A 27,119-nucleotide genomic window follows, 5' to 3' on the forward strand; every position below is an offset into this window, starting at 1 on the left:
CTGTTCCTCATCGCTGTATAGAAGTGAATTACATTCACTCCCCTCAAAACATTTGCAGCACAGGCCAGTTCTCCCTCTGATTGGGTGAGCTTTGTGTGCAGTCACTCTGGCCAGCCCAGGGCAGAGGTCAGGGCTCTACGGTGGCTGAAGTCACTTTCACTGAGAAGAAGCCTCCCCATGCCCCCCACCCCACGAGGGAGCTCTGACCAGGACAGTCTGTCTCTCTCTCTCTTTTTTCAAGGAGGGCGCAGCTCACAGTGGCCCATATGGGGATCGAACCGGCAACCCTGGTGTTATTAGCACCAGGCTCTAACCAACTGAGCTAACCAGCCACCCCAGGACAGCTTTTCTTTAATTTGGGGGTTGGGGGGGTGCCTTTTTATTTGGATATGATCCCAAAGTTGCAGAACAATTGCAAGTATAGTATAATGAAATCCCATGTACCTTTTACCCAGGTTCAGTTATTATACATTTTGCTCTATTTCTTTCACTGCGTTATCATTCTCTCTGTTTTTTTCTTAATCATTTGAAAGCAAATTAGAGACGCTGTGCCTCTTTACTCCTAAGTTATTTCTAAGAACAATGGCATTCTCTTATATAAACACAGTACAATTATCAACCTTAGTACAAATTTAACATTGATAGAGTACTATTATCTAAACTACAGTCCAAATTCAAATTTCATCAACTGTCTCACTAATGTCCTCTATATCTATCTTTTCCCCAGCCTGGAATCCAATTAAAGATCAATCATGTATTGCAGTTAGTTGTCAGGTCTCTTTAGTTTCCTTTAATTTGGAACAATTCCTCAACCTTTCTCTGACTTTTTTGACCTTGGCATTTTTGAAGAGCACTAGTCAGTTATTTGGTAGAGTGTCCCTGAATTTAAGTTTACCTGATGTTGCAGAATTACATTTAGGTAAGCATTTTGGGGGCAAGAAAATCATAGGAGATGATGTCATATGCTTCTCAGTGTTTCTTACCGGGGTCCACTCCGTGATGTGGGTCTGTCCCAATTGTAGTAATCTAAGCTCTGACCTCTGTAGACAGCCTCTTTGTCAAGGCTGCCCTCTACCGACTATTTCCAACATTGCAGTTGCTCTGCCTCTGCTGAGATGATGGACAAAAAGGCCAGAAGCCCAGAGGTACAGACCCTGACACTTTATTGGTTGTGAAACTTTGGGAAAGTTGTTTAGCCTTATTGAACCTCTATTTCCTCATCTGTAAAATGAGCATGGCCGTCCCTGCCCTGCTTCCCTCACAGAGGTGGCTGACTGTGAAAAGATCCTACAAAGGGGGTCAGGCAGCGTCGCTTTAAACATAATGTCTGTACTTGCTGCTGCGACCCCTCCGCAGGCCCAGCCCCGGAGATCCACTACCTGCAAAGCCTCCAGTGGGTTCCGTCTGGGCCGCTATGGCACAGCTGCCTCCTTACCTGAGACTTCAGTGAACAACGGGATCACAGGAATCGTATTGTGAAGGAGCTCGGGGAGGAGGAGGCCCGGATTTCAGTGTTTCTGCCCTGTGGGTCCATCTGGGGGTCACCATTCGTTGCACCCGCATCCCCTGGGGTTGCTACCACGCGGCTGTTCCCAGGCTGGGGGGACTGAGCATCCCCTTTCCGCGGAGGGAAATGCCCCGAAATGCGGAGCATGCCCCGTTGTCTCAGACGCCCACCAAACCCTGGAACCTGTGCTTCCCACACACTTAGGACCCCGGCTTTCCCCTGGGCTAACCCTCAGGGAATCGTGCAAACTGTTCTTATCCAGACCGAGTCTCTCTGCACATTTTCTTTGCCTCCTTTCCAGAAGCCTGCCTGCCTTCTTGCTGACTTTCAATACATATTTCTTGAGCACCAACAAAACGCCAGGCTCTGCACTGGAAGAGCAGGACACGCACTTGCACCGGGAGAGTTTACAGTGTGCTGGTGGATGGAAACGAGCAGAGCAGCAATTACATTACAAATAAGATTCCTGTGCCTCCCGAGGCAGGCTTTTCATGTCCTTCCTGACTCAGCCACACTTAGTACCCCCCACCTGGCCCAGAGCCTCATTTTGATTTTATACTTGAGTGCTCTCCCAGGACACCTCAGATACAGTTTTGTAGGCCCCAAGGAGAAGCTCAAAAAAGGAGAATTGTGAGACATAAGAGACCAAGAAAGAGAGATAGGAAAGAAACACTTTCTCAGTGTGAAATTAATTAGTTATTTCTTTCCTTACTCACATTTACTCTTCCAAGCAGAGGCGTCTGTAGAAGTGAACTTGAGCCATTCTCTGGAGCATTTGTGGATCCTCACGTTTGGGGGATCTGGAGAGTCTTGAGAACCAACGACTCAATGAATGGAGTTCTGAACCTGCTCGAGGAAGGAGCATCACGCTGACAGGTGCTTACAAATGCTCTCACTTTGTAAAGCTAGTGCTCCGATGAGGCTGTTGGAAGGAAGACCAGAAGGCACTGGCAGGCTGGGGGAGGAGCCCGGGCCCACGGTGAATGGCTAGCCTGCCCTGCCTCTCCCCATCTACAAGACTGATGCAGTGACTTCTCACCTATGTGAGAGATACCATTGCCTGATTCATCTGCTTTGCAGGCTGCTTCTGAGTGGAAAATGAAATAAAACATAGAAAGGGCCATGTGTGTAGAGATGCCCTATTTACCAACAGATGTATAGGAAACATGAATAAGGAGTCACTTTATAACATAATTTTACAGTGGTGTATTAGGGAGCAACAACGCTTGTCTCCAACTGGTTGGGAGCAGGTCAGAACAGAGGACCCATTAAGCAGCCATGGTCAAAGCCTGTGTTGGGTTTACATTGGTTCAATTCACACCTGCCCCGCTTCCTCATTCACTTTACCCATAAAGGATATTGGGGAAGAATGTGAAGGGAGCATTCACAAATTCATCATGACTCCTCAAAGAACAAGTGGGTGAATAATTAGGTCATCCTGTTATGCAAAGGGCTGAATTCCATTTGGGAAAGTAGGATAGAAAATTCCATGAGGGTAAGGACTTTGCTGTCTTTTTTTTTTTACTTAGACGTTTATCTTTTATATCCCTTACATTGTGTGAACCCCCTTCCCCCATCCACTAACCCTCTGACATCACACAGCCATTACATTTCCACTGGCTCTATTCCTAATGCTGTACTCCGCTTCTTGTAAGTACATATGTGGGGACAGAGCCCCAAAAAGCAGTTTCCAGGCTCTCGGCCTCACATAGAAAGGTGCTGGCTCAGGTAGTAAATGGCCATCGACTGCGATCAAATGGCCAGCAGCTGTGGCTAGTTGGCCGTCAGCTGTAACCAGTGAGCCATTAGCCACTAATATAACTGCCGTGGCTAGGCTAGGGGAAGAGGCTAGCAGAGAAGAAAAAGGAGAAAGGGGGAGCTAGCAAGAAGATGGTGGCTGAGTCTGCAAGCGGCACAGTGAGGGTTGAGAATTGTGTTGCTCCTGGTTCCTGTGTCTCCAACCCAGCCGCCAGTGAGAGTATAGTGGTGTGACTCCCCTACCTATGGCTCCGTGGGTGTTCCTTTTTGGCCTCACCATGTCCTGCGTTCTTGTGTGGGGAGCAGGAGCAGAGACCCCACAGTCCCCGCCTGACGCCCCGCACGACACTTGGCGAAGTCAGCAGGATCCCCTGCACGACACATGGCGCAGCGAGCAGGGTATGGTGCTGGCCAAAGCTCTCCGAAGGGCAGTGGAGCAGTTTGTGCGTACGAACACTCAGTTGCAGGAAGACTAGGAGGAGCAGCTGCCGGAGAGCTGGAGCCCTGTGGAGGGGTGGGAAGACGTGGACGATTCCCCAACCAGCAGAGGCCGGAGAAAGCGAAGGTCCTTGCGGCCCTGTGAGCTGGGAAGTGCTTGCTGAGGCAGCCTGGATGCAGGACTTGTAGTCCCAGGAGGAAACGCTTGCTGAGTCCTCCGTGGGAGCTGAGGGTGAGGTCAAGGTCATCCCTCACCCCCAGGACAGCCCTGGCGAATGACTATGGACTATGGGGAATTGCCTTCCATCCCTAATTTAATGGACAGCTTGACTGTTTGGGAACATACCACCATGTAGTGGAACTGGCGGATGTTTGCTATTGTGTCTTGACCGGCCACCATCGAGAATATGTAAGCACCTTGACTGTGAGTGGCTATTGTTCCAGCACGGTGCCCTGAGAGGCCCAGAGAGAGTGGCAGTGCCCTGAGAGGCCCTGGCTGTGTCCAGGAAGCCGGGCTGTGCCCAGAGAGAGTGGCGGTGCCCTGAGAGGCTCTGGCTGTGTCCAGGAAGCCGGGCTGTGCCCAGAGAGAGTGGCCAGAGAGAGTGGCGGTGCCCTGAGAGGCCCTGGCTGTGTCCAGGAAGCCGGGCTGTGCCCAGAGAGAGTGGCGGTGCCCTGAGAGGCCCTGGCTGTGTCCAGGAAGCCGGGCTATGCCCAGAGAGAGTGGCGGTGCCCTGAGAGGCCCTGGCTGTGTCCAGGAAGCCGGGCTGTGCCGAGAGAGAGAGTGGCGGTGCCCTGAGAGGCCCTCGTGTGCCCGGGTAGACTAGTGGTACCCTAAGAAGTCCAGGAAGTCTGGCTGTGCCCAGGAGTACTGGTGGTGCCCTGAGAAACCCTGGCTGTGCCCGGGGAGACTAGTGGTACCCTAAGAAGTCCAGGAAGTCTGGCTGTGCCCAGGAGTACTGGTGGTGCCCTGAGAAACCCTGGCTGTGCCCGGGGAGACTAGTGGTACCCTAAGAAGTCCAGGAAGTCTGGCTGTGCCCAGGAGTACTGGTGGTGCCCTGAGAAACCCTGACTGTGACCAGAGAGCTTGGCTGTGTCCAGGAAATAGCATTCACCTCCAGGTTCCTCGCACAGGGCCCCTCGCGGAAGACGCTTGTCGCGTAGATTGTGAGGCGAGAGCCTGTAGGGGTGGAGTGTGGGGACAGAGCCCCAAAAAGCAGTTTCCAGGCTCTCGGCCTCACATAGAAAGGTGCTGGCTCAGGTAGTAAATGGCCATCGACTGCGATCAAATGGCCAGCAGCTGTGGCTAGTTGGCCGTCAGCTGTAACCAGTGAGCCATTAGCCACTAATATAACTGCCGTGGCTAGGCTAGGGGAAGAGGCTAGCAGAGAAGAAAAAGGAGAAAGGGGGAGCTAGCAAGAAGATGGTGGCTGAGTCTGCAAGCGGCACAGTGAGGGTTGAGAATTGTGTTGCTCCTGGTTCCTGTGTCTCCAACCCAGCCGCCAGTGAGAGTATAGTGGTGTGACTCCCCTACCTATGGCTCCGTGGGTGTTCCTTTTTGGCCTCACCATGTCCTGCGTTCTTGTGTGGGGAGCAGGAGCAGAGACCCCACAGTCCCCGCCTGACGCCCCGCACGACACTTGGCGAAGTCAGCAGGATCCCCTGCACGACAACATACATATACATATATATACTATATATATATACATATACATACATATACATACAAACTTGTAGTTGACATTCATTATTGTTCAGCTTCAGCTTCAGGTGTCCAGTGCAGTGATCAGGCATCTACATCATCCCTGAGGTGGTCTCCCTAATGAGACAAGTGTCCATCGGATATCCTACAGGACTTTACTGTCTTGTTCACCACTTTACACCCCAAACCTAGTGCCACACCTGGCACACAGTAAGAACATAAAAAAATTAGCTAGAGTGGAAGCCCACCATGGCCTAATTTGTTCTATTGCTGTAGCATAACTTCTGCTTGCGAATTGACAGAAGAATAGAATTTATGTTTTCCCATGACCATGTCCCCCAAGCAATACTGTGAAATGATGCTGCAATTTCTAGCTATGCTTTAACTGGTGAGTAATTCATAAAATCCTTTAGAAATTAAAACTCTGTTTAAACAAGCAATTGATGGTAATATGGAAAGCCTTTAAGCTGTTGCCCATTGAGTTCTTGATTGACAATGTCAAAATAACCATCATAGCTAAGACCAAAATATTCAAGAATGCAACAAAAATGAAGACAGAACAAAACAAAATCCCCTAAACTATCTTAGCTATAATTATAAAAACAGGTACTAACTTGTATTTTGCTGAAGTCCTGAAACTGCCTTCAGGGGCAAATAGCAAACAGTACATTAAGAAACCCAAAAAAAAAAAAAAAAAAGGCAGCTATAATAATAGAACTAGTTTGTCTGTCCTGAGCCTGGGAGGGCAATACCTTCCTGGATTGTTCCACAACATTTACTATTCAGCCATCTGTTTCCCTAGTCCCTCTACATCCTGTTAAACCAACACTGTCCTGGTAACAGGAATCCCTGCTGTGACTTTATGGTATCTCTTCAGCTTCCTGTCCTGTTTCTGCAGGACTTTTATTTAGCCTCACATGTGAGGATACACTTGTGTATATGAGGGAATGAATGACTTCCAGAGCATCAAATCAGAGGCCGAAAAAGGTCACCCCCAGGGGAGGCCAGCATGATCTGGACTTACCTTCTGTTTCTTAGGACAGAGAGTGAAGCATCCCTAGAGTGTCTATTCCATGTTATTTTTTATTTTTATTTTTTTTGGTCAATTACAGTTGATATACATTGTATTAGTTTTAGGTGTATAACACAGTGATTAGACATCTGTATAACTTACAAAGTGATCAACCCAGTAGGGAGTCAATATCCAAAATATATAAGGATATATAACTTAACACCAAAAAAACAAACAATCCAATTAAAAAATGGGCAGAGGAACTGAGTAGATATTTCTCTAAAAAGATCATACAGATAGCCAACAGACATATGAAAAGATGCTCAACATCACGAAACACCAGGGAAATGTAAATTTAAACCACAATGACATACCACGTCACACGTATCAGAATGGCTATTATCAATAAATCAACAAATAAGTGCTGGCGAGGATGTGGAGAAAAAGGAACCCTCATGCACTGTTGGTGGGATTGCAAATTGGTACAACCACTATGGAAAACAATATGGAGGTTCCTCAAAAAATTAAAAATAGAACTAGCATATGACCCAGCAAATCCACTCCTGGGTATTTATTTGAAAAAATTTAAAACACTACTTCAAAAAAATATTTGCACCCCTATGTTCATTGCAGCATTATTTACAATAACCAAGATATGGAAGCAACCTAAGTGCCCATCAACAGACAAATGGATAGAGAAAGTACATATATACAATGGAATATTAATTACTCAGACATAAAATAGAATGAAATGTTGCCATTTATGACAACATGAATGGACCTAGAGGGTATTATGTTACGTGAAATGAGAAAGACAAATACCATATACTTTCACTTACATATGGAATCTTAAAAACAAAACAAATAACAAATAAAACAGAAACAACTCAAACAGAAAACAAACTGTTGCTTGCCAGATGGGAGGGAGGTTGGAGGGATAGGTGAAAAAGGTGATGGGATTAAGAAATACAAATTGCCAGTTTTAAAAATAAAATAGTCCTGGGGATATAAAGTACAGCATAGGAAATATAATCAATATTATTCCATTTTTTAAAACTCATTTATTGAGCACTGTGCTAAGTGCTTTACATATGTTGTCATATTATCTCATTAGATTGACCTCACAGCTACCTAGTTCTGTTTGTATTTATCATTTTACAGATGAGAAAATAAATCTCAAGAAAGGTTGAGTGCGGGCCGGCCCGGTGGCTCAGGCGGTTGGAGCTCCGTGCTCCTAATTCTGAAGGCTGCTGGTTCGATGCCCACATGGGCCAAGGGGGCTCTCAACCACAAGGTTGCCAGTTCAACTTCTCAACTCCTGCAAGGGATGGTGGGCTCTGCCCCCTGCAACTAAGATTGAACCCAGCACCTTGAGCTGAGCTGCCTCCCGGATGGCTCAGTTGGTTGGAGTGCGGGCTCTGAACCACAAGGTTGCCGGTTCGATTCCCACATGGGCTCTCAACACATGGGCTCTCAACCACAAGGTTGCCGGTTCGATTCCTCCACTCCCGCAAGGGATGGTGGGCTCCGCCCACAGCAACTAAGATTGAACACAGCTGACCTGCCGCTGAGCTCCCAGATGGCTCAGTTGGTTGGAGCGCGTAAGCGCGTCCTCTTAACCACAAGGTTTCCCGTTCGACCCCCACAAGGGATGGTGGGCTGCGCCCCCTGCAACTAGCAACGGCAACTGGACATGGAGCTGAGCTGCGCCCTCCACAACTAAGACTGAAAGGACAACAACTTGAAGCTGAACGGCACCCTCCATAACTAAGATTGAAAGGACAACAACTGGACTTGGAAAAAAGTCCTGGAAGTACACCCTGTTCCCCAATAAAATAAAATAAAATAAAGCTTGAGTGGCTTGGGTTTTTACATGACTCAGAAGTGGCAGAGGTGGCCTTTGAACTCAGGCTGACTCTAAAGCCTATGCCCTTAGCCATTAGGTTCTTCAGGCTTCCCTTGGTCCCCCACACCCTTTCTGGCAGCATTCCCACTTTATTCCCCTTCTATTTTCCTTGCCTGTCTCTGGGTTGCTTCCCCGTTCAAGGTGGACATATGTCCATAAGTTCCATATTGCATTCTTCATTCTGGTTTTTAATGCCCTCCTCCACTCTTCAGGTCCCTCCTCCAGGCTGCCAAGGCCAGGTGCTCTGCGGCAGCTGACTGGCTCTGTTTCCCCCAGCCCAGCATCTCGGCAGCACTTCGCTTCACAGCACTTTCCCTTCAAGGAGTTCTCCTGTCCCCCCTCCTCCCACTTCCTCACCCTACTCGTTCACCGTTGTCCCCTGAAGCTCCCCAGCCCTCCTGCTCTGCCAGGATCGGTGCAGACTTGCTCTCTCCATGAAGCTGCCCAGTCCACCTCAAGGCTTCAGAGACTCCTCCCTCCTGTAGGGTGAAGCACTGGTTCTCTGGCCTCCTGGTTTGACCATTAACCATGTGTCGCTTTATGTCACCCTTAATACTACTGACTTTGCTATTTAATTCTTCATGTGCTACTGCTTTGTCTCCACAAAAATGAGATTATGAGCTCCTTAATTGCCAAGTGACTCTTAACCCCTAGTTCGCTGTTTTGTACACAGAAGGGATTCAGTAAATATCTGTTGGTTTCTGTGTGATTATATTCGTGTCAGGTTGATACCAGCACTCTTAGCCAGGTCAAACTAATGCACACGTGTCAAGGAGCTGATGTTAATGTTCAGTGCCTACCACCTCTTCTCCTTCTTACGAGCTGAATACCTTGATCTACCCCTGCCACATAAGACCCCCGACTCAGACCTGTTCTTGACTAGTCGTGCTGTGTACCTGGGCTGCTGTTTCAGTTATATGTCTCCAGAGCCAAATTGCCTGGGTTTGTATCCCAGTTCTGCTGCTACCTGGCTGTGATCGAGCAAGCTACTTAACCATTTGGGGCCCCAGTTTCCTCATCTGTAAAATGGGTATAATAGTACTATTGGTCATTCATCAACTATTTATTGAGGGCCTATTATATGCCAGGCATTGTCCTAGGTGCTGGGCATAAAACAAATCCTCACCATCAGGAAGCTTGCATTCTGGTGGAGTGACATAGACAGGTAGTGAAGTAAACATATAGGATGCCTGAGTGATACGTGCTGTGGAGGGGAATAAAATGGGTGAATGAGGAACTGTAGTTTTGAGCAACACAGTAAGGTGACATTGGACTACAGACCAATAAGATTCTTTGATGATCAAACGAGCAACGAATGTAAGCACTTAAAACAGTGTTTCGTACTTAGTAAGTGATGAATAATTGTTTGGTATTATCCATGTAGGTGAGCTTTCTTTTGTAAACAGAAAAGTACTGACTAAGTGTCTGTTAGAATAATTTTGAAATATAAAAGTACCAAATTATTGTTATAATTATATCCTTCCTGGGTTGTCGATTTTGGATGACTTTATTAACCAATTCATACTTTGCGAGCCAGCAACAGATTTTGAATCAAGACCAACATATTAGCCCTAAGGCTGACTCTCAAATGGGCAGGGGTCAAAGTCATTGGGGGAGATAGTTTAGGGCAGGGGGCACATTCCTAGGTTATTCCTCCCACTCTGTCTGTTACTAAGGTCCACCCTACATTTAGCTGTTAAAATATATGGGCGTACAGTAGTTTGCTTCCTACTCTTAGCTGTTTTCTGGGTCTTTTTTTGTAGGAATAAGCTGACTACTCAAGGGTGGGTGAAAACCCTCATCCTAAAATACAACCTGCATTAAATAATGGACCTTTGCAACTTATAAATTCAGGCAGATGCTGAGAGGTTAGTCCTTTGAAAATACTTCCTCTCTCTACTTCACCCACCACAAACACTGTGACTTCACCAAGTCTTTAAAGAGTCAACCCCAAACCCAGAACACACTCACACAAATACAGCTGAAGATGATACTCGAGTACCCAATTTTTGCAGAAATCGGTAAGAGTACTGCTGGGCCTGAAGGAACCTTCAATTCATCAACCTCTGGGAGGTTTTCTTCCAACAGTGAGGGGTCTAGTCACTGGGTGATTCTGCCATCCTTTCCTGAGACTCCCCCCAGTGATCCTCCTCTGGTGGAATCCTTTGAAGTTCAGAGATCAGAGGTGGGGATCTCCTACAGAAGCCGGGAGCTGAGCGTCCTCGGATCCATCCAGGAGATGACCGACAAGAGCAGGCCCTGGCGAGAGCTCTGTGAAATCATGGGTGGGTGCTTTGAATTTCTCTTGAGAGACAGCCCTCAGAATACAGAGCGAGTCAGAGAATGGTGGTAAGGGCAGCTGCAAACACGTCTGCAGTACACACCACGCTGTCTGCCTGCACGGAAGGCCAACGCCCCAAAGACTATAGGGCCTATCTTTCAACATGCAGATACACTGGGTGGTGAAATGTTAGGGATTTTTAAAAGGTGATCAAATATCTCAGAATCACATTCTGGCACATCAGGCAGACAGACGCCCCTCCATGAGGCATCTAATAACAACCACCACAAAATAACAAAAATTAGCATTTACTGAGCACTTTTGATGTGCTAGGTATTGTGCTAAGCACTTTACAGACCTTATAATTCCCTCAACAACCCAGCGAGGTATGAGGTCTGACAATAAAGTTCATGAACTCATCCTAGAAAAAGTGCTACATAGCTCTTGGCAGAATATCACTACAGTCACCTTCAAAGTCCTCCCCTTGGGAAGCTATGCCCTGACGCCAGTGCCTAGTCCACCCTTCAAAGCAATTTTGAAATTCTTTCTGGAATGGCCGTCAGAGCTGTTGTCGTATCACCCTTGAATCCCATTACCCTTGAATGTCCTGAATGTCATCATAATGTTCTTTCAATATTTCCTTCATCTTCAGGTAAAGAAAGAAATCACTGGGGGCTAGATCATGTGAGTAGGGAGGGTGTTCCATTATAGTTATTTGTTTACTGGCTAAAAACTCCCTCACAGACAGTGCCGTGTGAGCTGGTGCATTGTCGTGATGCAAGAGCCATGAATTGTTGGCGAAAAGTTCAGGTCGTCTAACTTTTTCACTCCGCCTTTTCAGCACTTCCAAATAGTAAACTTGGTTAACTGTCCAGTTGGTACAAATTTATAATGAATAATCCCTCTGATATCAAAAGAGTTCAGCAACATCATAGCAACAAGTTCGCGAACTTACTTGTCTAACTAATAACATTGTCTGTCCAATAATATTCTATTATTAGACTCATTTTTTTACCATTGCTATGCTTATTTACAGAAGAAGAATCAGTCAGATTCCTCAGAGAGTTAAATATCTTCCCTGAGGTCAATTAACTAGTAAGTGTCAGAGATGGGATTTGAACAAGGAAGTCTGCTTTCAGAGTCTGTGTGTTTGACCACTGGACTTGTCTTCAGAGGAGCAGCTTCTAACTCAACCTGGAGGTGGGGCCAAGGGAGGCTTTGGAAAAGCATGTGCTTGAGCAGGGTGGTAATGGAAGAAGAGTTGGCTGGAAGAACAAGGCGGAAGGGCTGGAACATTATGGGCAAAGGCACTGAGACCTTAGAAAACAAAGAGGATTCAGATCATTGCATTACTTGGTATGGCTAGAGAAAGGCAGATGGGTGTTGCTGACAAAAATGAGGCTAGAGGAGCAGGCAGCGACCTGCTCATGAAGGGCTTTTGATGTCCTGCTACAGAAGTTGAGTTTTTTCCTGAAAGCGAGAGGAAGTCATCTGTAACAGATACCTGTGATTGCCTACCCGTCAACAAGTCACCACTCACCCCTGCCTCCTTGACTAATAGAACCCCTTTCTTTTTTTAAATTAAATTTATTGGGGTGCCATTGGTTAATTCAGGTGTATTAACTTTATACTACAACATCTGAACACTCCATGGTGTCCTCACCACCCAAAGTCAAGTCTCTTTCTGTCACCGTATGTTTGACCCTCTTTATCTTCTTTGTCCTCCGCCCACCCCTTCCGCTCTGGTAACCACTGTCTGTATCTATTCCGCTGTCTGTATCTATGAGCTTGTTTGTTTATTCATTTGTTGCTTTTTGTTTTATATCCCACATAAGTGAAATCACACAGTTCTTTTCCTTTTCCATATGACTTATTTCACTTAGCATGATACCTTCATTATCCATCCATGTTGTCACAAATGGCAATATTTCATCTTTATTATGACTGCGTAGTATTCCATCATATATATGTACCACATCTTCTTTATCCAATTATCCATCCAAGCACACTTAGGTTTTTCCATATCTTGGCTTTTGTGAATAATGCCGCAATAAACACATGGGTACATACATCTTTACAAGTAAGTGTTTTCATATTTTTCAAGTAGAGAGAACCTAGAAGAGGGATTTGCTGGGTCGGATGGCAGCTCTATTCGTAATTTTTTGAGGAACCTCCATACTGTTTTCCATAGTGGCTGTACAAATTTATATTCCCACCAGCAGTGTGTGAGGCAGAATCCCTTTCTTGATCAGGACATCTACCCTCACGCGGCCGTGTGCTTCTCAAAGAAAACCATGGATATGCCAGTCCCTTGCCAGCAATTCAAGAGGAAGCACCCACCAATCCTGGCCCACAAGTCCTAAGGGCAAGTCTGCTGGGGCCTGGGGAAAGCATTCCTCCCTGATATTGATACTCAGGAGATAAAGTGTCTCTTCTTCCACTGGGTGTCTGGTGCCTGGATGCCTCCCCAGTGGTCACCGCGCATCCCTGAAGGGATTCAGCCTGGGAATGGCAGTGCAGTAGGAAGGGAAGAACTTGGGCTGTGGTCCTGGAACCACTGAGTTCACCTACTGGGCACCACCTTCCCGCGTTTCTTGTTGGGTGAGATGATAACTGTCTTTTTGGCTATGCCAGCTAAGCCAGGGCCTTCTATTTCTTAAGAGTCAAAAGGATCCTAAGCAATTTATCATCACAATTTTTAAAGTAGGAAGTCACATGATGAGATTAGCATGTTATAAAGATTCCTCCTGGAGTGTAGGAAGGTGAATTCGGGGAAGACACTGGTGAAAGGAATACAGTTAGGAGACAGTTGTCTGTCCTTCTGGAGGAGTCTATCCTCAGAAGCCTTCCCTTCCCTCTTACTCTGAAAGGATTATTGACTATTTTGGAAACGATGAAAGGGAAAAAAATGCGTAAAATGTGCTAAACCAAGTTAGTATTGACACCCAAAAGTAAGTACCGATTGTGTTTCTTCTCTGTATGTTGCCACAGAGTTGAGGAGATCTGACCCCAAGCAGCCTCAGTCTAGGTGAGCAGTAAACATGACCAATCAAACAACTAAGACACTTTTGTAATACACCTACAAAAGTGTCTTACTGTTCACTTGTCCATCACCTCTGACTAGAATATCATCTAAAATGTAAAGTAGAATCCAAGAGATAGAGACTTTGTCTTCGTTTGCTCTATTCTAGCAGACATGCAACAAATGTTTGTTGAATGACCCAACGAACCCTAGGCTGTCACCCCAGGCCCTGCCCACAGGGCCTGGCCCCCGCCATGTCCTGCCTGCTCATACACCCTGCCTAAAGTGCCCTTGCACTAGTCTTGTGAACTGTCCCTGCCAGTATATTTAGGGATCCAAAAGAATAAAAGTATGAACAGAAACAACGTCTCTCCACGCTTTCTCTCAGAATTCCCAGTGCCGCTGCCCCTCTGTAAAGTGAGGCTTGGCGCCGGATGCGCAGGTGAGGAGCCAGGAGTATGTGCTCATCCGTGGCGCGCTGGCGCTGGCGGGTGGAGGCGGACTCCGACTGTGTGCAGGGCAACCTGTCCGAGAGAGCTGGGCCGCGCTGGACCCTCCCCATGGAGGCCGAAGGGTGTTACACTCTCCAGACCTCTGACGACACCCTCCTAGTGTCAGAAGAGACACTGACCAGGACCCTGGCCGCTCTTCTTTCCCACCCTGGCCGCCCGTGTGCTTAGATGCACCTTATATACATCCCTCTGCCCTCGGTTCTTCCCCCTCCTCCCGCAAAGGTCCTCCTCCTTTCTTTCTGGCTCTCTTTCCCTCCTACTCTGCTTCCTGGCTTTATTCCTCCCAGGCTTCCTGTCACACTAACCTTCTTGTCTCCTCTCCCCATTCCTCCAATGACATTTTTTGGTGCCCTCTGTAAGCCCAAAGCTGCCTGCCTGCCAGGGCCTTTCCTCCTCCTCATTTCTTCTGTGTCGTCAAAAAATGCACTTAATCAGGATTTAAGTTTTCCTTCTGGGCACTTCACTCTGTGTACTCAGGTGGCCCGAAGAGCAATCCCTCCTCATGGAAGGACTCAGCCATCAGAAGAATCTTCTGTCAGAAAGGCAGTTTTGTTAGGCGTGGCTGCAAGCCGCACACCTGGGTTTTGTTCCAAGCCATATATTCCTCCGTTCTCTGTCAATCCATCAAAACTCACGTGTACTGACTGAGACTCCTCTGTGAGTTCAGTCAGATCTGAAATGGATTCCCTGAGTGACACATAAGTGGATAACATTCTCTCAATACCCATGGTCAAGTTAGGGAACCAGTACACACAAAACCCCATTCAATAATACAAGATAAAGTATTTGAGTGATAAACCTATGTCCCAAAGTCAACCTCAGGGATACAGTCTCATTTCCAGGGCTGTCACCTCTGAGCGTCCCCCTTAGCTGGTGGCTCCCAGCACACACGTCAGCCTGCAGCGTATTTACCACGAGCAGCCTGGCCTTTATCCTGCCCACTCTGCTTTGCTTTTAGAGGCTAAATAGCAGCCTCCCGTGGCATATTCTCCCTCCTACCTGTAAAGTGATGATGCATTTTGCAGGTTTAAGCTCCTCCCTAGTAGAGAAAAGCAACCAACGCATTTAAAAGTAAAGGTCTCTTCAGAGAGAAAACCAGAGGTCACCCAGCAGGAGACAGTAATATTTCTTTTGTGGAAAGCAAACAAAGTCTTGTCCCCTGCCTTTCTGCATTTTCTGCTTGCCCCTTCCTGTGGGGATTCAAGATGCCCCTTTACCCTGAGCTCAGCCTCCCTCCGTCCCCAGGGCCAAAGCTTTGGAGTCAGCACCCACGGGATGAGCATTTCCAACAGCCCCCAGGCCATAGAGAGCAGAGGGCAGGGCGTCATTTGAAGGGCATCACGAGAGAGGCTTGCTCTGCTCCTTCTTTGCCTCATTTCTGTTCCAGGCAATTCAGCTAACCTGACCCCTCTAAATCTGTGACTACACAGGATCCAGCCAGAGCCCACGCCTGCCCTTATCTGCCCACATGCCACCCCTCCTCTGCTGCCCCGACCATAGTTTCAGCCCAGAGGAACCATTTTTGGTTTTAGGCTAGATTTCTCTTTCAAAGCTTCAAAAAGAAAGAGAAGAAAACTCTCCAACTCTTGACACAGAGAAGGAGCTCAGTAAATATGAACTGAATTTGGTGGTGAATGAAAGGAAGGAGGGGAGAGAGGGAGGCTCTCTGGAATGGACTGCCAGCTCAGGACTGCAGACCCAGAGCTTCTGAAAGCTATTAAGCAGGTGTCTGGGGTGGCAGGAGGGTGGGTGGGGTGAGGCAGAGCAGAAGAGAGGAGTGGGCTGGCGGTCCAGTGAGAAGGCGGCCGAGGGCTGGGCGCTCCCAGCGTCCCCTGCCAGCCCTGGACGCTCACGTCCGCCCCACTGAGCTTCCCAGGCCGTGGGGTGCCAGAGGCCCTCGCCTCGTCTTCACTTGTGCTGTTTCTTCTACTGGAGGTGCCATTCCTTCTCCTCTGCACTTTTCTCATTCCCACTCCTTTAAGACCAGGTACAAATTTCCCGCTGGGCCTTCCCACCTACTCCTTCCCTATCCCAGGGGCCAGGGGCTCTTTCTATCCCACCAGCCTTTGCTCACATTCCTGGTGTAGCACTTGACAGGCTACGTGTGTGTCATGCGGGGTCTCTGGTCCCACTCCCTGCACAAGAACGCAGGATATGGTGAGGCCAAAAAGGAACACCCACAGAGCCGTGGATAGGGGGTTCATACCGCTATATTCTCGCTGGCAGCTGGGTTGGAGACACAGGAAGCAGGAGCCACACGATCCGCAATCTGCCATCTGCTTCTCTGCCAACCCCTCTAGCATAGCCATGGCAGTTATATCAGTTGCTAATGGCTAACTGGTTACAGCTGAGGGCCACCCAGCCACAGCGAATGGTCATCTGATTACAGCTGATGGCCATCTAATAACCAAGCCGGCACCTTTCCACGTGAGGCTGAGAGCCTGGAAACTGCTCTCCTGGCTCTGTCCCCACAGTGTGTCTATGTATCTCTCCCTTTGACAGCTTCACTCACCCATGTATTATTCCTTCATGCTTCATTTGTTGAGGGCCTACTGTGTGCCAGGAAGTGATCTGGCAGTGATTGAGGGAGGACTGGCTCCTCAGTGCTGCCAGGGAGATCACAGTCCTGAGGGAGAAGAGGACTGCAGGAGCAGTTACAAGATGGTGAATGTTTGGGAAAGGAAAGTCAGGGTGCTTTGGGAGTATACAGTCTGGGGTTGGGGGTGAGACAGTCAGGGAAGGTTTCCCTAAAGATGGAATGTTTAAGCAGAAACCTGAAGAATGAGAACGCCATGGCCAGAGAGAGGTAAGGGTGTGTGTGTGTGTGTGTGTGTGTGTGTGTGTGTGTGTGTGTATGAGTGTGTGGGGCAGGGCAGAGTCCCAGTTCAGGCTGAGCATGTGCGTGTGTAAAACCTCCACAGAGAAAGGGACATCGTGTCAGTGGAGGAACCCAAGCAGAGCCAAGTAGCCAGTGGAAGGAAATGGGCTGGACAGTCCGGTAGGTAAGACAGTGGAACACCAGGAAGCACGTTCAGTGCCAGCTCCAGAAAGGGACGTTCTGTGCTTATTTGTTTTTGTATTTCTGGGGTCCCGCAGAGTAACAGGTGCTCAAGAAGGGTTTATTGAACAAATAAAGAAATGAAAACACATTAACTAGAGAAACAGAATTTAAACAGGACATGGGAATCTGAAAAATGAAACAAAACTGCCTCTCAAGGCCAGCTGTGCCACCACGCGAGGCATTTCAACTTCAGCTGGGAGCCCAGGAATCACCAGTCCATCTGGCTGGCGCAAGTACAGGTTTGCAATGAGCACATATGGCATGATTTCAGTTGGTCAGATTTAGCAAGACAAGTGTGCCATTTATCCAAAGTAGGCCTATCTGAAGCCAGTAGGGGGGACTCTAAGTGACATCTGCCAGGCTGGGACTTTACACCGCCAGAGAGTCTGGCAGACAGAGACCCAGCCAGGGGCTGTCTTGATGCCACTCATCAGAGAGGAGCTCTCTCTGCTACTCCCACAGTCCTGTGGACTTTGGAGAATCAAAGCATTTTAGAGTTAGGAGGACCCTGGGGATCATCTGGCCAGCCCCTAACAAATGAAGACACTGAAGCCAGAGGTTGAGTGACTTACCTTAAGTAAGTGGCAGAACCAGGCTAGCGCTCAGGTCTCCTGATTTGACATCCAGTCCTCTTATAAGTACGTCTAAGAGGAAGAAAGCAGGAAGGGAGAGGAGAGAAAGCGAGAAGGGAGGGGGAAGGGAAGACACTATTAGGTTGGTGCAAAAGTAATTGCAGTTTAAAAGGTTAAAACTAATTGCAAAAACTGCAATTACTTTTGCACCAACTTAATACAATTCGGCCATCTCGTGGGAACTAAGGCAAAGAGCAGAACTCCTAGGGCCAAGGGCGTAGCCAAGGGCGATAAGGATACACTGTGCCTTGTAAAATACCTCTAACCTGAGTTAAGGCAACATGGGGAATGGCAATGAGTGAGAATCCAATGTTCATCTTTCACAGCTGAGGGCTCAGCCTCTGGGAGGAGAATATCCACCTCTTAGATCCAGGGTGCCATGGGCTGCATTTGAGGTCACACATTTTCCTACTTAAGGCTGTTCCATCATTACCCAGTAGCTAGGAGCTGGGATCTGGGACAACATAGCCCAAGTCCGTCTGAGTCCTGGCTCTTGCATCATTGCCCAGTATTTCTTCTCACCTTCTTTCTAGTAAGAGAACTCCTGATTTTTAGCTGGCACATGGCTGCCTGGAATAAAGATTACATTTCTCAGCTCCTTATGGCTAAGAGCTGCTTCTGTGACTGAATTCTGATCAATGGAATGTAAAAAAAGGGATCAGGTGCTGCCTCAGGACGTCAACCAAAAGCAGTGGTTCTCTGCGGAGAGGGAACATCTGGGAACATCTGGGGACATTTTTGTTTATCATACCTGGGAAGGAGGAAATTACATTGGCACTTAGTGGGTAGAGGCCAAGGATTCTGCCCAACATCCTACAATGCACCGGACAGCCCCTACAACAATGAATTATCTGACCCCAAATGCCAATAGTACAAAGACTGAGAAACCCTAACTCAAAGGGAGGGGTCATGCTCATCTTGCTCCTTCCTCTATACAACGGACTGGAGTCCGAACTGTTCAGCTATCAGTTATAGCCGAACCTAACGGATCCACCTTCCTCCCTCTTGCTCCTTCTCCATTCCCTTCAGCTTCAGAGAGCCTCTGTCCATGCACCTCTCGCTCCTGGTCTCTCCTCCCTGCGTACCCCTTTGTCGGTCTCAGGCTTCACCTCCAGGTATACTCAAGGACTATATTCATCCATTCTCAGTTTTATCTACTTTGAATTCTGATATCTGCTCCAAGATCCATCTTGTTGCATCTCTGAGACTACCAGGTCCCACTTTTTCCAGATTCCCCGCCAGTCAGGCTCTAACCCATCTGAGGAACAAGCCGTTATCAGTTGGGTTCAAAACATTTCTTTGTAGCCCAGTTTGCAATGTGGGCCACATTCTCCCAGACTAGGTGCCATCTCTAACGACCGGTATAGGTACAGCGTGGGTGCTAGCCCAGCAGAGTAGAGACTTGACCGATGGGAATGGATCCTGGCCCTTATTCCATATAGCCCCTACCAGCTGGATATCAGCCCTGGTTATGTTGCAGCTGAAGTATCCATCCATCCATCCATGTCTCCATGCATTCATTCAACACATGCATGAGTCATGTTCAAGGCTCTAGCATGGAAACTGCTATGACAATACCCTAGAAGTCTTTCCATTTATCATTATTGTTTACCACAGGCTTAAACATGACAAACCCTTGGCTACCAAGTAGGATTTCCCAGAGAAACAGAGGGGAAGGACTGGCCCCTCTCTTTATCTTTCTATGCCTCCTCACTGCTAATCTTAGAGAACTTGATATTAACTAGACCTTTCCTTTCTGGGATTTTAGTCTGTTGCTGAGAAAAAAGTCATAGTGACCCAACCACTATACAAAATGACTTCTCAGTTATACAATCACACTGTCAGGGGTCCAAAAGTAAATCATTTGTATTCAAGGGCAGATATTCCAGAATAAGGAAGGGAATTTTAGCCAGCATATTTGCTACTGCTTGAGACTGTCTATCTGACATCTTGAAGATATAATAAAATGCATGGGATGGATCATTTCAAGGGGAAAGTGGGCAAGAACAAAAGAAGAGTAAAACAAGAAGCAGCCCAGTCAGCCTCCGTGTCCCTCACATGCACTGCGATCCATGCCGAGTCTAGTCCCAATTCCTGAGTCGTGACTGCACGCCTAATGTGTGGATGGACACTTCCAACTCCGCCAAAGTAATGCAGTGTGAGAAGAACAAAGTTGAATCATTTCAACTGTTTTCAGGGTATTTGCTGATTGGCGTGGAGTAGGGAAGAGTATGGCTGCCATGTGAAGAGGGGACAGGAACTAATGGTATAGATTCTGTGGAAGCCAACCTCCAAACGGACCTCAACATTCTCACCTCCTGGTAGTCACACCCTTGTGTAGTCTCCTCCCACTTTGTATTAGAGTTGGTTTGTGTGATCCATAGAATACGATAGTAGTGATGGTATGGGACTTCTGAGGCTAGGTCATAAAAGACATGTGGCTTCTGCCTTGCTCTCTCTCTTAGATCCTCTCTTAGATCATTCACTCTGGAGGACGCAGCTCTGTGGAGAGATTTGAGGCAAGGAACTGAGGCCTCCTGCCAAAAGCCATGTGAGTGGGTCATTTTGGAAGCAGAGCCTCCAGCCCCAGTCAAACCTTCAGATAATTACAGCCCCAAACAACCTCAGGAAAGACTCTGAGTGTAAATGACTCAGCTAGGCTGCTTCCTGACCCACAGAAACTATGAGATAATCAAATTTTATTATTTTAAGCTGCTCAGGTCTGGGGTCATTTGTTAACACAGCAATAGGTAGCTATTATATCCCTTCCTGTCATGTCGGTGTATGTCAGCAGCTCAGTTAACCCTCATGACAATCCTGAGAAATAGAAATTATTTTCTCCCTCTTAGAAGTGTAAAAATATGTTCAGAGTGTTAAGTAATTTCCCAGGGTCTTACAACTATGTCCAAAGCCCACTAAACCACGCTGCCCCACTCAGTCATGCCTCTCTGAGACCTCTTCCTTCCTCCTCCCACTGACTACAGACATGAGCCAGCCTGTGCTACTGACAGTGGTCTCAGGCTTAATGACGAGATTATATGGTCACAGGGTAGAGAGTGGATGAGGGTTTGAAAATTACCCCTGCCTTTAAAATTTATTCATGCCCTGTGAAGCAGCTTTGAGAACTTGATGAAGACGAGGTAAAACAAATGGCATTCTAAAGCAATGGCAAATAAATGAAAGAACTAAAAAATGGTCAATGTTTCTCGCTAGAGTCAGAAAGCTGATGACAAGTAACAAGACCTCCATTGAGACAATCAATGGACTGTAGTTGTCATTTGTGGGTCTATAACAGCCACACCATGAGGAAACAGCTGAGGTCCTGAAAGCTTGGGCACCTCTGGCTGCAAGACATTTTTTATCAATCAGCTTGGGAGCCCAGGTGAGATCAGCACCTAACAGAGATTGTACGTCTTTCGGTCTGACTCAGAAGGTGGAAGGCACCCTGGAGTGATTCTTCTGCCTGTTCTGGAATGGACTCAACCTAGGTCCTGTTGGACATCATTTGCAATATCACTTTTCTTCCTCAGTTCCTCACACAGTGGGAAGTGAAAGGGCATGGTTTCCTCAGGTCATTTTTTTGGACCAATAAATCAGATTGATTCTGAGCTATTTGATGGAGTTTTGAGATCTACTTAATAAAGACTTAAATTAGTGCTAATAACAGAAGCCCAAGGGGACTAATGAGAGTTTGAATATCTAAACCCTAAACCAGTGTTTCTCACATTTTAATGCAAACTAATCACCTGGAATCTTATTAAAGAGCACATTCTGACTCAGCAGGTCTGGGGTGGAGCCTGAGATCCAGCATTTCTAACCAGCTTCCCGGTGGTGCTGATGCCCCTGGGCCAGAGTTGGTATTCTAGCGGGAAGGGCAGGAAGCACTGGTTCTCAAACGTGGCTGCATCTGAGAATCATGAGGGCAGTTAAAAAAAATACTGATGACAGGACTTCACCCCCAGAAATTCTGATTTAAGGTCTCTGGAGCGTCCTGGACATCAGGATTCTAGTGTACGGCAGAATTTGAGGACCACTGGTCTAATAAACCTGTTACCAGTTGCTCACTGGTTCTCTCATGGTCTCTTTCCCGGGAGAAACAGCTGCAGTGCAGGGTAACTGTGAACTTGGGGAGAGGCTTCTGGCCCAATTCTGCTGCTCTCCCTGTGGTCTGCTTTCCCTTCTGGGGACAGGGGCAATGGCTCTGCCTCCTTTGGAGGGTTATTATGAGATTGAAGCAAGTTCACATGTACTATGCAGAGCTCAGAATAGTGCCTGGCACAATGTATTATTACTTCCTTATTATTATTCTCATTTGCTAAAGAATTAAGGTTATTTAAGCTTTAATAGGTGGTTATCCATTGTGGGGCCCAGAAGTGGGGTTCTGCCTTTGTTTGGTGAGAACTTGGAAGGAAGAGACGTGTATCTGGTGGGGGTGGGGTGGGGTGGGATGGAATTTAAGACCCACTCCCTCAAACTGGGTCACTGAAAGCAGAATTAGGATGCTGAAGATCAACTTCTGCTTCCACAAAGCCTTTCAGGCAACATTTATGGGGTGCCCACTGTATTCAGGGCATTATGCTAAGCCTTGGGGAGAATTGCCTAGAACTAGGAAGCAAGGATGTTTCGCTCTCAAGAGTATCTGGTCTAATGCAGAAGAGAAGCTACGGACATGGTCAAGTAACTTCCTTATTGCCTGCAGGACTGAACGACTATCTAAAGGAGCTTTCTGTGAGCTAGCCACAAGAAGGCATGGTTCCTTCCCCCTACGATGCTTATAGTCTGGGAGAGGAAACAGAAAACCAAATAGAAAATTATAGAGCTTCCAAGGGGCCTTGGAAAACCCACAAAAGGAGCCCCTCTCCACCACCAGGCTAGGCTGGAGAAGAATGTCTGGGAAAGTTCTTGGAGGAGGCGACATGGGCCAATCAATTCCAGGCCCCATAGCCTTGCATTCAAAGTTCTTCCGGATCTTCGCTCCACTGCCTCTCTCAGCTGTATCTCCTGACAGGTCAAATTGATTTCCTATATCCATCCATGTTCTCCTGTCTGACTTTGCTCAAGATTGCAAGGTACACGGGAGCAAGGAAAGTGTCTTCACCACAGAGAATTGGGGGAGAGCCCGACATTTAGCTGTGCTCAGTGCTTAAATGAATAAGTGCGTTTTCTGCAGGCTCAACATCTGTTTCCTTTTGAAGACTCAGGTCAGGCTTGGCCTTTGTCCAGCCATCTCAATAGAAGGTGGTGACCGCCACCTACAGGAGGACTCTACATCCCTCCTGGGCTCTATGAGACTTAGAAGCCTGGTCAGCAGCCCCAATCAAGGAGCGCAAGGTATGGGATTATTGGTGCTACCTGCCTCAGATAATGATATACCTGTTTCTGCCTCAGTTTCCCTTTGTGACTAGCCCCTCTGAACACGAGTCTACTAGTCTCAGACTTTCAACCAGCTCTTCCCTTTCCTTTTGGGGGATAGATCATACTCCACTTATACTCAGCTGATTTTCGTCCTCTTGTGAATGAGCTGGTAACACAGAACCATGGAACTGATCCAAGCCTGACTTTGTCCCCAGTGCCCTGAACCCCAGTGACCGTCTCCACCAGCACCACTGCAACCAAGGCCAAATTAGCTGGACCCTTTTAGAAGCAGTGCACTGGACTGCTCAGCCTGTCCCATTTACCCACCCTGTCCTATCTTCTTCAAATCACCCACTCTGTGTGCTAACCCCCCCAGCATTCCTTGTGTGCAGGTTGGCTGTGGGTTCAATAGCCCTTTCCAAATGCAGCCTTCCTCCTTAATTATCCGTCTCAGGATGTGATCCCCCCCTCCCCGAAATCCCATATCGCTGCTCTTACCTCACTTGGAGACCTTTTTACCTTGCATCACAGTTGTGATTGTTTCACAGTTGTCCTTGTTTCTATTAGGCTGTAAGCCAGGCATGTGTCTTTTCTCTTTGTATGTCAACTCGACCCTCAATCACTGCTTGCTAAAGAGATGAAGTCATAGGAAAACAGCAAATACAAATTAAATGGGGTGTAATACTGTCTCCCTGATCCTTGGCCGGTACATCCAAACACCACCCCCTAAATTCATCATTCGAAAGCATGTCCATTCTCATGCCAAAAGAAACTAGTAGCTCCCCACTACCTACTGCATTGAACCCATTTTCCTCATCCTGAATCCAGCCTGCCTGCACCTCCTTTGCCACCTCTGGCCTCAATCCTTCCTGCCCAACTTTATCTCCCTCATCTCCAGCTGTACCTTCATAAGGACCCATTTGTTCCTCTTTTCTATCTTAATGTCTAAATTTCTTCATCCAGAAAATTTTTCTGTTCCTTCCCCTATTCCCTTGCCACCTAGTAGTTTAGTTATTGGCTTGGGAGAAACTCAGTGCTAAGATTTTTTTCAGTTGAAAAAAATTTAAATACTGTGGGTAGATTTTGTCTGGCAAGAGACATGTCTTCCTAAGTCCTTTAGGGGTGGACTACACCTTTGTTTTTGGAAACTATGTGGTTAGAGGTGGATGAAAATAAGAATCCATCCAAGGTTCTTGGGGCGAGAACTGCGAAGAAATCACGAAGCTGAGGGTAGATGTTTTCAGTCTGAGAAGCTGAGTGTTCTGTTTGATAGCGGACATGATATCTATTGTCAAGTAGGATGGGGTAGGGAGAATGTTTCTTGGGTTTTAACAAATTTAGCAGATGCTGTTATCCGAATTGTGGTTTGTTCCTGCAGGATGTGGGATTTCTTTATTGAGAATTGGCTTGCTAATAATGACAGCAAAAAGTTGTCACACACTTACCATGTGCCCGGACTGAGATAAAACTTTGCGAGGATTAATTCCTGCAATCCTCACAACTTTAGGATTTTTCAGATGAGGAAAAGAAGGCTCTGAGAAGTTAAGGATCTTGTCTAGCAAATAAGAGGCAGAACCATGACATGAACACCAGGAGTTGACTCCATAGCCTGTGCTCCCGACCTCTACTACCAAAGTCTGTTTTTTAAAAATGTCATCTTTTTAAAATTTCTTTTGGGGGTACGTTTTTAATGAGTATAGTAGTAAGTCCTTATTATTTTGGAGTGCAAACTTAAAAACATTTTACTGGTAGGGTTGTCCAATCACACTTTGCCACTTTTTCATATGCTACCTTGCATTATTTGCTCATTGTTTCATATTCACAGGTTATATTTCTCCTAAGGAATTTGAAGTTTCCTTGTGTCCTAAACCTCCACTCTATCTCCTACAGTAGGCCCGACTGTATTCTCCCTAAATACTCACTGAATTGAATTAAACTGGCATTCCAACTACCTTCTCCCTCTGGAACAAAGCAACGCTAGTGAAAATACTTAACAATATAGGAGATTTCTAGACCTCTTGGGGAAAGCTTAAGCTGCTTCTAAGCACTGCAAATAGTAAAACATAGTAACCTAAAAATAATTCTGCTGTACAAACATGAAAAGTGTTATTGCAGACTCCCAGAGGTGTATAATGGATTTGAACTTTAAAACACCAAAATGAAGTAGTGTTTAATTCACGGTTTTGCTGTCCAGGGAACTCAAGCTGCATCTGGGCGGAGATCAGTTTGCTCCGAGTTGGTTACAGACCATGCTTTGGCTCCCTCTGTTGGCAGGAAGAGATAATTGTTTTACTTGCAGGAATTCTTGGTTCAGGTTGTGTAAAGGCTACTGTTTATTGTATGAATTGCCTGAGAAAATAGAGCTCTCAGGTTTAGCGAAGGGAAAGACAAAACCTACTGGACCTTTCTCCTCAAATGGCAACTAAATACACATTTTCATTCCTTGTACATGCTAGCATTGCTGCCTCTGAAGCCAGCCTCACTACAAACTGCTTATTGTCAGAGAACACATACAGCCCTTGTTTTGCTGTGGATTTCCCAATCTTCTAATTGTAGGGTGTAAAAAGTGCAACCTTGATTGCTCACAGTTTGTCACACAAGTCTGATTTTCCCACACTGTCTGCTGACCATGTGTCTTGGTAATGTTTTCCATGACACAGACAAGGGGTTTGTTTGGTCTCAACTAGTGATAGGAACCAAATATCTAAAATTCTTTGTTTGATTCATGAAGCGGAATTAAGAACACACCTATCTTTCCTTAGCACGAGGTTTTTGCCCCAATTCCCCTTTCCAAAACTTTTATATGATTCTGAATTGTTACTTATTCATATCAATGACTCATCCTTGGAGAGTTGGCTCCAACGTCCCCAGGCAGCATTCCTCCGTATGGTATTTCTACAGGGGCACTGAGCATCTCTTTTTCCCTTTTCTACCATGTGCAATTCCCAGGACCAGTGAAGACTCTGAGATGCCATCAATCCTGGCACAATGCAGAGTTCAACAGAAATTTGTTCAAATAAATATGATTTAAAGTCATATCCTATTTCAAGGGCTAATTTTGTACACGTGAGAATTCCTTCGTGCATATGAAGACATGAGTTTTATTTTCATCTTAAAAGGGACAAAACAATGTTAAACATAAAATGCATGATGTCAAGGAACTTTATTTATATAACGGTGAAATGAAACAAACAGGCCCGGCATCAATCAGGATTCTGCCACTTACTGTATGGAGAGACAATGCCATCGGCCTTCCCCGTTCTTGCATATTCTTGCTGTGAGCAACCTTGAGAGATGAGGGAATGTCTCCCTATGGGACAAAGAGCAGGCTTGCTTACTGCTTGCTATAAAATGGTGGGATCCCCAAGCTTAGCATTTCTCTCCTGTAATGCAACCTATGTGCAAACACATATCTGGGCCCATCTGCTTAGTTTCTGTGAGTTCTGCTTAGTTTCTGGGGTTCAGGGAACCAACACAAACATGTTGACACTCTGGCTACTGCTTTTGCTGTAATAGTCTTTCATCTCTGGTTCAGTAGTCTGGTGTGTTCTGTCAGCATCCATGAAACTGTGGCAAGCTTGACATGTTAGCCTGCAAAGAGGGTAAAAATCTCAGATTCTTCACAGTGCTTGACACTTACTACCGTGTTTCCCCAAAAATAAGCCCCAGTTAAGATCGTCAGCCAGACGGACACATTTAGTACATTATGATGTTCCAGAAGATGATGACATGACAGTATTTGAATAAATGCAGGTTGTTGTACATGAAAAAATAAGACATACCCTGAAAATATGCCCCAGTACATCTTTTGGAGCAAAAATTAATATAAGACCTGGTGTTTTTTGGGGGGAATACGGAATAAGACCCCGTCTTACTTTTGTAGGACCGTAGCTAGTCCTACACAATGCATTTAACATCTTTTAACCGCAGTTTCCC

The 27,119-nt window shown here is 46.6% G+C and overlaps 1 long non-coding RNA gene across 2 annotated transcripts in view; it reads right to left on the bottom strand.

Annotated features, from left to right (window-relative positions):
* The window catches only part of LOC117027464 (uncharacterized), a 58,994-nt gene that overhangs the window by 29,794 nt on the left and 2,081 nt on the right, over positions 1-27,119 (bottom strand). The window contains exons 2-4 of one of the 2 annotated variants that reach the window (XR_004423925.1): positions 26,410-26,774; positions 17,769-17,840; positions 2,224-2,429 (exon numbers count right to left, since the gene is read on the bottom strand). This is a non-coding gene — a long non-coding RNA (uncharacterized LOC117027464). Of the gene's footprint in view, positions 1-2,223; positions 2,430-17,768; positions 17,841-25,366; positions 25,448-26,409; positions 26,775-27,119 lie in introns of those variants that run through there. The other variant, XR_004423926.1, reaches the window with a different exon arrangement.

This window comes from Rhinolophus ferrumequinum, chromosome 9 (assembly GCF_004115265.2).
Source record: "Rhinolophus ferrumequinum isolate MPI-CBG mRhiFer1 chromosome 9, mRhiFer1_v1.p, whole genome shotgun sequence".
NCBI classification, from domain to species: Eukaryota; Metazoa; Chordata; class Mammalia; order Chiroptera; family Rhinolophidae; genus Rhinolophus; species Rhinolophus ferrumequinum.